Source organism: Rhopalosiphum maidis, chromosome 4, assembly GCF_003676215.2.
Source record: "Rhopalosiphum maidis isolate BTI-1 chromosome 4, ASM367621v3, whole genome shotgun sequence".
Lineage (NCBI taxonomy): Eukaryota > Metazoa > Arthropoda > Insecta > Hemiptera > Aphididae > Rhopalosiphum > Rhopalosiphum maidis.
The window spans coordinates 54,284,728-54,298,659 of NC_040880.1; the positions used below are offsets into that span (position 1 = coordinate 54,284,728).

The following is a 13,932-nucleotide window of genomic DNA, read 5'->3' on the forward strand; positions in this document are numbered from 1 at the left end:
TTTAGTACCTAAAACATTATTTTACAGTATTTAATATTTTAATATCAAAGACAAATAAATTAAGAATATTATCAGTGAGTAACATAAAAAGTGGGAAAATGGGTACTACTCCGCTGTACGGTTTAGGTAGGTGTTGAGTGGATTACTGTGATGAATATATTCAATTTAAATTACAAACACGGTTCTTATCACAGACAGTCTATGAGACATTTAGGCATTAGAATAAATAATTAATCACATTTTACATTATGGTATTTTGTTATTATTATTTATTTCTATTAGATAAAGTTATTTATTTTATTATTTGTATAATATAAATAATATAATATACAGTATACCTTGAATTTATTTTTGTCGAATATATTTTTAATTTTTTTGAAAATATCACTGTATGTTATAGACGTATCTAGACTTTTGACGCGGAGGGTGCAACCTGGCAAAAGCCCCCTAGTCTCCCCCTTTTTGAACAATTTTTGATATTTCCAAATTCGTCATTATTATTACTAATATGAAAAAAAAATGTCCCTATTTCAGATTGCATATAATGGATGTCAGTAGATAAACAATTAAAATAAAATCATGTATAAATAATAAATATTATATTATATAAAATATATGTGTCAGTTACAAAATTTTAAAATAATTAAAGTTTTAGTCGCCGTTGTGTATTTGTTTGAACTCTTCAATTATGTCTTTTGGATCTATTTCAGATGCCAATTCCTGTTCAATTAATACTAACATTATAAACTATAATCGATCTTGCGTCATACAACTTCTCAGTTTCACAGCACACAATGTGTAATTAAAATAATATAGTAAAATACATAAAAGTTATACATAGGTACATACTCGTGAATAATGAATGGTTTTGAGTTATAAAAAATAATGATCGTTATTTCTTTATATTTTCATTCCAAATTAGTATATATTTTCTTTTAAATTTGAATTTAAGATTTATATAAGAAAAATCAATTTCATTTTTTTATTTAGATTTTTTTAATTCAGCATGAAGTATTTAAAAGGAATTTTTTTCTTTCATTTTATATCAATTAAATTTGTCAATCCTTTATTATAAAAATTGCACATCTTAATATCTTATACATTTTCAACGATAAAATAATTAATACATTTTAATATATTTTTTTTTTAATTATAATTTAATTTTTTAATTAATATTTTCGTGATTTTAACAAATTTTGTCAGATGTATTTTAAATTTTTGAATATTTTTACATATCTATAAGAAAGATATAATAAAAATTAATTTATGTGAAAATTCTCCTATTTATTTATTTTTTTCCTTTTTACGGTTATGCTGAAAAATACTGGATAATTTTCATTTTAACTTCTCTAAATTATAAACTTGATTCGATTGGCGCGCCTATCTACACTCAGAAAAAAATGTAATTTAATTAATGAAAAACGGATATAATTATGATCCAATGTAGTCCATTCATTATATTCAGGTTATCGATTTCATAAAATTAATAAAGCTGACAAAACAGTTATATTTTCCATTAAATTAATTATGACTTTATATATTTTAAATAAATTATTTCATTCATAATAAGAAATCATATAATAGAAACAAATATTAATTGTAATAAGATACCATACCTATTTAATAAGTAATAACATACCTACATTTTTTAATAACATGTCAAATTAGTAGATATCCATTGCAATTAAAATTTGTACTTAATAGGTAGGTATACTTATTAATTTAAAAGATACATTAACAATTATTTGTTTTTAAAATATATAGCCATATAGGAGGTACCTATAGATATACCTAATGTGCATGGCACATCGCACATTCTCACATATATTAAACATTTATAAATCTAATCTACTATAATTAATTAGAACATTTAATTAATACATATTGTAAAAAACACTAAAATAGGTATGTGTTAAAAAGAATTTTAAAATTAAAAGTTTTAGTAATTTATTGTATTCAAATTTACATGATATCGAAAAAAAAATTTCAACAACCTTGTATGACCTACTTATATTATGCTTGTTAATTTGGATATCTTTATTGACTTTATTAACCAATGATTATTAAGGGGATTGGGTACCGATATTTTTGTTTCTATTTTTGACATGATGTCACGATGACAAGTGTAATAGAGAAAATGTTCACATTTTTTATTTTCACTGTATATTATACTCAATAATATAGTGAACGCAATGACTGAAAAGACAGAGATTTTAAAAACAAATTCAAATTCTGTTAACATGGTGGTACCTACCGGCTAAGCCATATTTTTTTATACTTCCTAAATTTAATTTAAAAGTTTGTACATTTTTGTAAACGTGAATACCTACGTGATTTATGATTTAAAAAAACAACTATAATTAAATTGAAAAAAGTGGCCAGCTGGTCGATTCATGTACACTTTACATTGAATTAAAATCTCTTTTTATAACCTTATCGCTTCACTTCCGTACTGATGGAAGCAAAATGGGTAGATATTAGATTATACTATGATGCACGTGTGAAAGTCCTCTTGACTACCTATATAAATATATAATATAGTGATATTGTGTATGATACTTTTTGTAATGCATTTAAAATGTCAAGTATTTGATAATGATAAATTACCACTATAGTACTATACATTTTCAAGACGACTCGGGGACTCGGGTAACGAGTTCTAGACCATTTATCTATGACTGTCACAAAATAATGCTGATCCTCTGCCGGTACTGATAATAATTAATAATATATTTTATATAACATTACATGTATAGACAAACAGACATTTATTATTTGTAAATATTCAAAATTTATTAACGACAATAGGTACTAACCAACAGATAGATATTAGTTAAAAATTTTAATATATTAAGATACTAAATAGATAATTTATAAACCAGAAACAAAACGGTTTAAAAAAAAACTGCTTAATATAATATTTACTCAATGTATTTATTATAAAATGATATCTACTTATTCTCAGCTCAAATTAAATCCTCATTTAGGCACCTATATACTATACTCGTATATTATATTATAATATATACCTACTCGCCACTCGTGGTATACTTATAGAATAATAAATAATAATAAAACATCAAAAGCATCGGTGGATTGTAGATACCTTTTATGTCATTTCTACACATCGTTGAACTGATTCGTGTATATAATATTATTGTCAAAGGTACAATATGTGCACACACATTTAAAAAAACATATATTTATATACATAGGGTACGTGGTAAATGTTTCATTATTTTCATTGTTATAATTTGTTGCATATAATAGTTATTTTATTTATACCTTATATATTTATATAAAAATAAAGAGGCTAACGCAAGAATTAAAATGTCTCGGGGTGTGCTAAATATATATATTATATTTATATAATCACTATGTTGATTTCACAATATAAAAAATAAGAGCAGTGGTTTAGTGGTTTTCTGATGCTCTTCTACACTATGCATGGTAACATACTAACATAGTAACATTAGTAATGGTCGTTATTGGATTTTGAATCGGTGTTCCAGGATTCTATTACCTACATTTATTATATAACTTCCCCTGATAAATATATTCTAGATTATAGTTACCAGGAGACAAAAGTAAATAATATATATTAGGAAATATTGACATCCCTTGAGGGTAAATATACCCTCCTAAAATGAGACTTTTACTTGCAGAGGATATCAAAATATCCTAATATATATTTACTCCTGGTAAACCTAGAATATATTTTCCGGAGGTTAACTATTACCAGGGATAAATATCGTCTGTTACACTGGCGACGCCACGATGATACAAGACAGTCATTCATCAATAACGCTGGTCACTGCTTTACTATTGTAGTATTGTCTGCTACTCCGCAGTCCGCTATATAGGTAGTGGTATATACGAATACGAAATACAAATACCTATACAAATGATATTTATTTATTTACTCGTATTAAAATTTGATGGACTGAGACTCAGCCCTTTAAATAATAATGCATAACACATAATTTACATATAACTAATAACAAGAACAAATATGTACTAATTTTACAGAGATATTATATAACAATATAATTATTAATAATTTAAAAAAGTGAAGGGGGCTCATATTGGCAAGGGACATATTATATGCCTAATATAGGTTTATTTAACATATAGTTTGTGGGGTATGGTGGAATGGAAAAGGGGACAGAATGTCGAATAAATCGTTGTGGAATTTTAAAACTAATCAAGGATAGAAGAGTGGGCGATTCAATCTTTCCAGAAAGGATATTTAAAAAATACAATAATAATAATAATATTATTAATATTTGTCAACTAAATACTAATTAGTGTTGAACTAATCACTGATAATGATAAATAGGGATATATATATATAGGTTTATCCTAACCTATGATCAGTGACATAGTTATGATTTTTTTCTAGGGGGGATATAATATAATTTATTGAATAAACATAAAGTGACCAGTGGTATATTTCCCAATAAACAAAGTAAGCGGCTTGTGCTTACAGCAGCAATATTTCAGGGGCGTCAACTTTGAGTCTTAATGATTTTTTTTCTTTTAAAACTTTGTAAATTACCTACTGAAAAGACACTTGAAATCACTTTGAAAGCCATGAGCGTAAATTAATAATTACGACGAATAAACGATTTTCGTAATAATAGTTAATAATATTTAACGTGAAATATTGTTGCATTGTACCTATATTGAATTTACATTTTATAAATAATAGCGTTTTTATGTATAAATTTGTGAGAACCAAGTTAAAAGTTAAATCATCGTTTATGTATAACTTCATTTAGAAATTTAATTGAATTACAATTTCCTTTATTGCATATTTTAAAAAGTTCTTCATATTCTGATTACACTACAAAAAAGTTAGTTAGTTAGATATTTTTGATACATTACTTTCTAGAGAAAATATTAAAAATTAACTTTGTAAGTTTTGTAACATTTAATGGTTGTTCAAAAATTTTAAAAAGTGGTTAAATTATATATATGCATTGTTTTTAGTTAAATTAATAAGTGTATCCAGGCATAAGCGTACGCAGGTCTTCTTGGCAGGGGAGGCAATACCTTAGCTAAAGAGGTCCAGATTCCAAACTTCTACCCCAGATTTTTATCAGCTAAGACCTTGATGTGAGACAACGATAATCTAAATAAATTCTCATACAAAATCAAGTATAAGGTTCTATTATACCATGGTATTGTTCTACACGGTTTAGAGTTAGGTTAAACATAAAATTACCAAAGGAGTTTTAAATAAGTCCTTTTTAATAATAATAGCTTTAATAAACAAGAAGACATAATAAACAAATTAATAAATAATAAAACATAATTTGAACAACTTTTAAAATAGTTAGTATGTTTTATTAAAGTTCCATATACATCGTTTAGTGGTAGGGTCTAATTTTTAAAAATTTCTATTACTTTTTCTTACATTTTAAATGAGTATTTTGTTTTGTTTGGATCCAAAATGAAATTTTAATAAGGATTGCTAACGTATGTGATGTCACACAAATTGTGGATCTTAATATTATTATTTAAATAATATCAAAAATTGGTATGTATAATATAAAAGCTTGAGGAAGCAGAAAATCTCGCATGGGAGGCAGTTGCCTCCTCCGTGCACATGCTTATGCAGGACATTTTCAAATTCTTTTCCATAAAATAGCTTCATTTATTTATATGTATTTTCATATAATCAATTTGAAGCTTCTCTTGTTCGATAGTAAGTTTTAGAGTCTAACATTATGTTTTTCATGAAAGACAATGACCAAAAAATCAAACGAAAGAACTTTATTTCTGGTATTTCTATCAAACACATTATTTGATAAGAGAATTTTATGTAAAAATTTGGATAATAATTCTAATGAAGACTATACTGTTTTAATTACCTCAATGTGTGCCGTCTAATGTATTTTTGTTAAATGTCTCAAATGTAAAGTGTTTATATAGGCTATATATTATACATAACAAACTAATATACTACTATGTATTGATAGGCACAAATCACTCAAATCTGTGCATTTCTGTTATAAATTACTTAGGTACAACACACATATGATTTACTGTGTATAATACATACTATAAAATTATACAATTATATTATATTATTCAATTATTCTACGTAACGAAAAATCATTCAAATTTCGAACACTAAGCTCTTAAACCAAATGCTAAATACTACTACGCTAGAGCCCTAGAAGTATATTATTAATTTATATTATATTTATGTTTTGTAACAATACAACTAAAAGCAAATAATTGGATTCGTGATATTTTTAAATAAATAAACTTATTAGCATTTAGCTAAATATAAAAACAATGTAACATTTCTTGTAAAATGTTTCCCAAAAATACAGTACTCTAAACTTGTTATAATTTATGGCACAAAATAATATACTATCATGCTTTATGATGCATTAAGTATATTCTAAAATATTTTAATAAATTGTGAAAATAGTAATGAACTTATCAGATAATAAATAAATCATTATTATTATATAATATATAGATACTCATATTTATTTTGAACTTAAAATTATAAAAATTACAAAATTTAACTATTAGATAGTTTTGTTTTTTTTACAGATAAATTATAAATATGTAAAATTTAAAAAATATATATAAAAAAAAAAGTTTAAATTAAACCCAAAGTTGAAGACCACTATAAGCTAGACATAAAATTTGATGGTCAGTTGCAATATCTAATAGACAATCAATCTAAACATAAAAAATAAAAATATAGGAATTAATTAGTGGAAGTATTAATTATTTTTATTTTTAAAACGCACAAATGAATTTAATATAAAATACATAGATACTACATAATATTAAATACAAATATTTAAATGAATTTGGTTTCTTTTATATTTTATCATAATAATTATATACCTGTTGATTATGTGTAATATTACATTTTTGTAGTGTTGACCTTTTGTATGTATTATTTTGAGAATCACTTTTAAGTATATTAAGCAATGCCTTTTTGTAATCATTCTAACTTTCTATGTTCATTATTGTGTTGTTGTGAAATATCAGCAATTATTTTTATTAACATAGTCATATTTTTGGGATGAACAGTTGGTATAAGTTGTAATATAATTTTTAAACATATTAGTTGATCATTAGTTCCGCTAAATATAAGATATTTTCAATTTATGAATTTAAAATATTTTATAACAATATAAGTTATAAAAAATATTTGTTTTAAAAACATTTAATCAGTTATATATAATTTGTAAAATGTAAATACATACTTGTCTTTTAATATGTTTAAAAAATCATTTAGTTCTGTTATTTTTTCATACGAATTATTAACTATGGCCTATCTATTTAGAATCATTTCTAAACATTGAGTTCTATGAATACCTTGTAATTTTTCAAAAATATAAAACAAATCATCCAAATAACTTAAACAAAATTTAAGTACAAATAAATCAAAAGATGAATACATTTTGTGTATACATTATAAAACTAATAAATAATTATAATAAAAATATCTTTTGTTGTAATAACTCAGGGGCATATTTAAGGGAGGGGGCCCATGGGGTCCGTGCCCCCATCGTTCACCGTATTTTCATTATATGAGATATTTTATAACTCTACGCCCATGTACACAAATTTGAAATTTTGCTTGTTCTCCCCCACCCCCCGATAAGACATTTCAAATACGCCTGTGTAATAACTATAATATATAATACCAATAATATTTATTACCTATCAATAATCTTTGAGTAATACTTATGAATATAATACAGACAACTTAAAACTTTTGTTGCATCCATACTTTCAGTAATAAAAGTTAAAACTGAGGACAGACACTGTAACAATTCCATTTCATTTATTGAATTTTCATAATAGATTCCGTGAAAAAAGAATACATTTATAAAATAGATTCATTATCTATAGTAGGTACAGAATTCAGCAAAAAGCCTCCCATATATAAAGCTTTATCAATGTGTCAACAATGGAGGATGCTATTTACTAAACAAGATCTTTAAAATCCTGCAATGTAAAATGATTTAATATAATTGCAAATAAAAGGATTTCTTTTGTTTTTTTGTAACTGCCTTTTGAAATACAGGTAAATTTATTGCTGGATCCTGTATACAATTTTTATAATTACTTTAACAGCATTTCAAATATTTCTGAACTAAGCACATAAATCACTTGATTATTATGTTTTAAGCTTTCCATAAGCAAACTTATAAAACTAGAAATCAAAAATTAATTAAAAACAATAATATATATTTAAAAAAATAATTTACATAATAAATTTACCTTTTTTTTATTTAATTTATTGAATGGTGTAATACCATTGGCAGATAAGATTCCAATTAAATGTAAACCACATTCTGGTAATTTATTATTTATTTGATTTGGTTTTATTAAAGACAAAAGTTCATCATAATCCATTTCTAGTGAGCATTTCCAACTTTCAATAATAAATCTACAAAAAGATACATAAAATATATATTTTTTTAAATTTATGAATTAATAGAGTAAACTAAATATTTATTTTAGTCATACAAAGTATAATTTTTTACTAGAATAATTGAGTTTTCCTATAGTTTAATGATAAAAAAAAAAATTATAAAAATATATCAACATGAGTTTGAACATCTTCAACAAAATTAGTTACATTCAGAATAATTAGAATAATTACCTTTAATTATTATTGATTTAAATTTTTAAATACTAATAATGTCTAATTAAAGAAATAAAATAAAATAATAGTCTTTGTAACATGTACTATTTTATTATAATACTAATAATATTAACTATTAAATAAAACATACAAAAAGTCTAATGATCTTTGAATATTAATTAATTGGTAAACATTGTTTTAACAAATACTGTAAAACCTACATAAATGAATGTTTATATTATACATTTGTCTATAGCAGATAAATTTGTATCCTTCATTAGTGTTTATTATATAATATTTAAAATTTAAATATGTATATACCAAATAATTTTGGTCTTTAAAAGATGACCCATATGCTTGTATATATCTTAAAAATTAGGAATGACATAAGTAAAACTATGATTCGAATTTTTGGCATAATTAGTAAGTCATTTGTAAGTATTTGTAAGCACCAAATTTGCAAGTTCAGTTGTTTTATAACATTGCCAACTTTGATAAACCTGACCGTTTTATCATTTTCATGTTTTTGATCTTAACAAAATATTTGCATAATATGTAAGTAAGTATTTCCAATCAACGGGTTATATTTTAAAATAAAACTGTTAGTTTAAAAATTTTTATGAAGAATAGCTAACTTTTTATTAAGAGTAATTAATGGAAGGATGATTCATAAAATTTTAATTTGTGCTAACAAATACTTAATAATTGCTCATACTTTCCAAAGTCAACAATTAGGAAATTATAAAACAGCCAGTTTTTGCAGAAGTAGCTGTGATTGAAACTTTGATAAATAAGTAAAACATATAAATAACTAATTTGTGATTACAAATACTTATAAATGATATACTATTCAATGAAAAAACTTGAATTAATAATTATAAATTGGGTGCTCAACTTTACAGACTTGTATCTACTATCTATACAATTATTGGTTAAAAATAATAGATATTTTTATGTATTAATATTATAATACAAATAAAGACAATTGAAATTAATTTTTACAAAGTAAACATATTTACTTAATATATTCCATGTTGTGCTTAAATATATTTTATATTTCACTATGGGAAACTGATAAAAAAAAAGAAAATAACTTTTTAGCTAGGAGTTTCTCATTTTCTGTGGAAGGAACTGCACTATTATGCCACAAAACAAGCATTGATACCTATAAAATATTAAATTGTTTACAGGTTCCTTGAAAATATTGATAGTATAAATACAATTATTTATTGAAACATGAATTACCACATCAATTATAAAATAATTTAAATTATTCCCAAGATGTTTATCTAATACAAATTGCATTATAGGACTAAGCCAGTGTTTCGCATATGGTTCAAAATTAGTTTCACAATTAATTATTAATTTTATGAGCAATATTTTTGAATTTATTGTGTCAGTTGAATTATCGTAGAATACTAGTTTTAAATTATTCATCCATTTTAGCATATCCACATTAAGCTAAAATAAATAAAATATAATTTCAATAATTAAATTTATATATATAAGTTTCAATAAACATATTTTCTAATAAATTATGCAATAATTTTGAAAAATATTTAAGTGAATAATAACTAATAAGTAATAATTGTTTATTTTAAGTAAGTAATATCATTAATGATTTTAGATATTACAGAAGAAGTAAGAATTATATAATATAATAATTATATACAAAATAACCATTTACTTTTTTTATACTGCCAATCATGTTTTCTGAAGTTAAGTATTTTACAACAGTACATAAATGTGCCATACATTCATGATATTGAAATTATCCACTTCTAGTTCCACACTTAACATTTGATGAAAGGATTGATACTAATAACAAATATAAAAATGTTTCAATTTTAAAAAGTAATATTTTAAAAATTAGTTTTTTTTAAACTTCATTTTAGTACATTTGATATTGAACAATCTTCTAAAAAGTCTAATCTTAAATAAGAATTATTATAATCATTGTTTCCCAAATCTTCAATAAGTGTATTTTTTAAATGACTACTCAAATCAATATATACTTCAGGTATATTCTGATTGGATTTGGTCCTTATGTTAATTAGTTTTTTTTTCCACTGTGGTATCTAAATAAAAATAAAATACAATACATTTTACTTTTTAAATATTCCTAATATAAAAAATACATAAAACGTTTATAAATAATTTCAATTATTATAATACCATTTCAAAATCTATAGGAAATTCATAAAATATAGAACAATCTACTAAATTTCTCCAAATAAATTGTTTTGGTTGACGCTCATTAAACAAAAATATTGTGTATTTATTAACATCATCCTCAGTGTTGCTAATAATAGTTATAAGTGTATTATATGAATAACAATGTAACTGTCTAAATAATTGTTTTATTTCATTTGATCCTTTAGTGTAATAAACATTACTATAACAAACTTTTACTGCACTGTGAAAACAAATAAACGACAAATATAATTTATATAGTTTAATTTTTTGATAATATTATGTAAACAATGTATAAATAATCTTACGAAGTTCTAAATTGAGTTATTAAACTTTTAGAATCACTTCCATTATATGTGTATGGTATTGTACAACCATTATTAAGTTCTATATTGGTAAAGAACTTGAACATCTCTTCTATAAGCTTAAAACAAGCAATTTTTGATATAAATAAATGTCGTGCCTAAAATAAAAATAATAATAGTTAAGTAAATTAAATTTATATTTTAACACAAAACATTTCGAGAAAATATTTTTCAGAGTATTTCGATATATATAATAATAAACATTTGAAATAGTATTTAATGAATTATAAGTTTAAGCGAGTGGCGTAATGAGAAACTAGGATAACTCACAAAATATTGGTCTACTATTCTGCTTACCTATACTTTAAATACATATAATTTATGAATTATTCATCCAAGTTTCAATTTTTATACATAGAAATAGTCCGAAAAACATTCTGCTTTAGAATAAAAAATAAAAAATGTATATTGTCATTCAAAAAGTAAAAAGTTATAATGATAAACAATATATTTTTTTTAGTTACTTTATTATAATTTGAAATTATTTAAAAATATATTTTAAAAACATTAATAGATTTTGAAATAATGAATGCTCTGTGTAAGTAGTTATGATATTAATATATTATTAAATGTTAATCTAAGCTATAATTTCTAAATGTTTTTTGACTAATTTAACAATTTTAAAATAAACTAAGTATAACATATAAATTACTTTTCCATTGTCATTTGCCAAAAGATTCTCATTTACTGTCTTCAAAATAAAATCAATTATATCTGTATAAAATTTTGTAGTAACATTTTTCGTACAAAAAGACATTATAGGAACTAGAAAAATATTAACAATCATTTCTCTTCTAGTCTCAGAAATAAAATCATTACGAAACATTTTATATACAAAATTACAAAATAAAAGTTGAGTTTCATCAGATAGTCTGAAATTAAAAAAATACAATTGATTAAAAATTAAAAGTTTATAAATATACAAATATTAATAAGTCTTCTAAATAATTTTCTTAAATTATAGTAAAAAATACATTAAAATATTAAATACATTAAGTTTTGTCAAAATGCTATAGCCCAGTAGAATTTTTATGTATGAAAATAAATATTATACAGTTCGTATAAATTACAATATTAAATACTATTAAAAATCTTAAAAACCTATTAGTTTTAGAGGTGTTATATGTATTAAAAAAAATATAACATATATATTTATTTTTTATAAAATTAAAATTTAGTCAAAAATAAGAGAAATATTTTTTGAGGTTAAATAGCTATTTGCTTCAAACTAATTAAATTTCTGTTTTCAGTGTAAAGTAGAGAATTTTTAAAATTACCTTTGAAAAAAATAACGTAAGCAATTATTCTCTCGTTAGATAATTACATGGTTGGAATCTTTAATACACCATTCAACTATTATTTCAAATAATAAATACGAAAAACTCAACTCCATGGCAGTTAAGATTTTTTGAAAAGTAGTAACTATATTAGTAAGATCTATACTGTGAGGTTTTAATTTTGATGAGGTTCCAGGAAAATGTTTATCTCTTAAGTCAATAAAACATTTTCTAAAAAAAAAAAAAATATTTCATTAATTTAATTTACATAGAAATTTAATTAAAATGTGAAAATTAAAATTATACTACCTAATAGTACAATCAAGACTTTCTTTAAAATGTTGATTAGAGACTAAATTTGGTAAAAATCCCAAAAGTCGGCATTTATGATAAATATTTAAATTGTTATTAGTCAAATGCTCACAAATCCATTGTTGAAAAAATGTTATACTTTCATATCTAAACGTATAGATTACATTTGATGATAATTCCACAAACTCAAATATTTCATTCCAAGAAAATTTATTATTAAATTGTTCACAGAATTGTCTATTGTTCACAATTTTTTCAATTAGTAACTTTCCTTTTATATAACAATTATTAATAATTAATAAAACTAAATATAATGTACATCTTACTTCTTTTTATCATTAGATGTTTTAAGAACTTCTAAGATCACATAAAATGTTTGATCATTTAATGGATATTCAGTAAGCAATTTAGTAGCAAAAATGTCAGGAGTTTTTAAATAATATTTAGTTATTGGTTTACTAAACAAACTAAAGAAATACTGACTAAATAATTTATATTTGTATTTATTGGTGTCAATAATATAGCTTTTATCCATGATTAATAATGTTATTATATCATTCTAATATAATGAAAAATTTGTAAGAATTATTAACATTTTTGTTAAATAGATTTTGTTTTTAATGTATATACCCCACAATTAAGATTTATTAAAAATTCTATTAAATTTTCCAAGTATAACAATCTAATTGATTCAATATTTACAATAACTCCATCATTGTAAATATAATTAAATACATTTTCAAGAATATATTTTGGATTCACAATTTCTTCAAATTCCTATAAATATAAAACATTGTAATTTAAACAAATATATCTTTAATATATTTCATTTAAATGCATATACATGTTTACAGTTTAAATATAAATCAGTTTATTTACCAGGATTAGAAATATGTGGCATTCAAGGATCAGCTGATTTACAGCAATAAAATTTCTTTTAAATTTATATTCAGTTGTGTATTGAAATTGAACTCAACTTCAGACCAATATTTTGAAAGATGCTTTTTCAATTTGTTATTAAATTTATTTGAAATATATGGCATCTTAATATATTGAAGTATTACTAGTTTATGGAGATTTAATTTTTCATCAGAGTAAACCATTTCACAATCAAAAAGATATTTAAAAAAAATATATTAGATTGATTAATACT

General features: G+C 22.8%; 1 long non-coding RNA gene across 1 annotated transcript; it reads right to left on the reverse strand.

Annotated features, from left to right (window-relative positions):
• Positions 1 to 7,411: 7,411 nt before the first annotated feature.
• Positions 7,412 to 10,670, reverse strand: LOC113558879. Its single transcript, XR_003405725.2, has 6 exons — positions 10,531 to 10,670; positions 10,320 to 10,450; positions 9,878 to 10,093; positions 9,652 to 9,797; positions 8,266 to 8,434; positions 7,412 to 8,197 (listed from the first exon to the last, which is right to left on the reverse strand). It is a non-coding gene; the product is annotated as an uncharacterized LOC113558879 (long non-coding RNA).
• Between the last annotated feature and the right edge of the window lie 3,262 nt (positions 10,671 to 13,932).